The following is a 1,738-nucleotide window of genomic DNA, read 5'->3' as shown; positions in this document are numbered from 1 at the left end:
CGACCTTGCAGATTGCAGGCTAACACATAACTACTACACCATCAGGGCTCTGCTGGAAATGCCATAGTTATCCACAGATGATGGCACTGTTAGACCAAACGCCAAACTAAACTTACTGCCAAGGGATCAATTCAGAATCATAATAACCTTTGAGGCAAAGTAGAAATGCATCTTTGGGTTTCTGAGACTTCAAATCTTTACAGGAGCAGACCACCTCATCTGTCTCCTGCAGAGCAAATGATAGGTTCGAACCACTGACCTGCAGTTAGCAACGTAATCCTTACCTAATACACTACCTCAGTAAAACTTCACTGCCATCGAATCAATGCTGACTCATAGCAATGCTACAGAACCGGGTGGAACTGCTCCTGTGGAGGCTCCAACACTGTTACTTAGAGGAGTCAACAGCCTTTGCTTTCTCCCTGGGCGCCTGCCGGGTGGTTTCAAAACGCCGACCTTGCGATTAGCACCACAAAGTGTAACCACTACATTCCCAGAGCTCCAGTGACCCTCGACCAGGGCTCCTTAAAAGAACACAGGTGTTATCAAAAAGGAAACAATTCCGTCTAGTAGCGGCTCACAGCAGTTTTAGCAAAGCCTGCTCCTTGCTCTATTGGGTCCTCTGCTTTTTATCTGAAAGCTTATTCACCTGTGAGAAGTTATGAGCTAAAGAGAGGCTGAGCTCCCTCAATAGGTAGTAACACGTAGAGGAGGATGCCTCAGGCATTACCTGAGGAAATTGTTTGTTTATAAAGCTGGGATTTTTGGTGAGATGCAGGCAAGTCACCAGTGAGAAAGATGAGGCAGGTTACTGAAAAGATGTGCCTATTCTAATTCCTAAAAGATCGATATCGAGACATGGCTCAGGTGCTCCTCTCCAAAGCTAACTACTGCCAGACACACAGGGAGGTTCCTGCATGATTGTTGAGTGGGTGACAAGCTTATTAGTAGTGTTTTTTTTCTTTATTCAGCAGATGTCTTTTGCAAGAAAAGATGTTTAAAGTCTGAATCAGAGAATTCCTGACACACTCATCCCTCCCATTATCATTTTTACACCTGTACTGCCTGCACACGCAGGTTTGTGACAAAAGAAATCTTGCTCTTATGCCCTGTGGTTGCTGGGGGCTTTGTTCAAGTACAGCTTTCCAGTCGATGGCGATGGGCCAGAGCAATGCTGTGATGTATGCATGGGGGCTGTTCCTTTTCAGCAGCCTCCATAGCCCAGTCACTGGTACATGGGGGGGAAAAGAAAAAGAAAAAAGAAATCTTGCTCTTATATTTCTGTAGATTGAAGGGAAACCTGTGTGGTACAAAGGATATGGTTTCTTCCTACATCTCAGTACCTTTAAAACAGTCCCAAAGGCACTTTGACAGAGAGAATATGAGAAAATGGGGGAGGGAGGAATACAAGATAGAGATGATTAGATATATGATAGATTGATAAATAGATAGATAGACAAGAAGAGAGAGAGGAATACAAGATAGAGATGATTAGATAGATAGATAGATAGATAGATAGATAGATAGATAGATAGACAGACAGACAAGCAGAGAGAGGAATCTTACTAAAACATAATAAATCATCATGAGTAGAACAACTTATCCATTTTCTTTTCCTTTATTCTTTCTTGAAGAGAAATATTCAGTGAGAAGATTTCACAAAGGGTAGAGAGATTTAGAAAAGAAGAAAGTAGAGAAGGCTACTAGTGTGTGATTTTTGTTGTTCAATACATCTGGT

General features: G+C 42.3%; 1 non-coding gene across 1 annotated transcript; it reads left to right on the top strand.

The window, feature by feature from the left end:
* The first annotated feature begins 1,106 nt into the window (after positions 1-1,106).
* LOC115870657 lies at positions 1,107-1,239 on the top strand. Its single transcript, XR_004046824.1, has one exon. It is a non-coding gene; the product is annotated as a small nucleolar RNA SNORA84 (small nucleolar RNA).
* The last annotated feature ends 499 nt before the right edge of the window (positions 1,240-1,738 follow it).

Source organism: Echinops telfairi, unplaced genomic scaffold, assembly GCF_000313985.2.
Source record: "Echinops telfairi isolate 266 unplaced genomic scaffold, ASM31398v2 ScPeMD7_2186;HRSCAF=2738, whole genome shotgun sequence".
NCBI lineage: Eukaryota > Metazoa > Chordata > Mammalia > Afrosoricida > Tenrecidae > Echinops > Echinops telfairi.
Note: the sequence above shows the minus strand (reverse complement) of the source record. Positions and strands in the feature narration are given on the sequence as shown.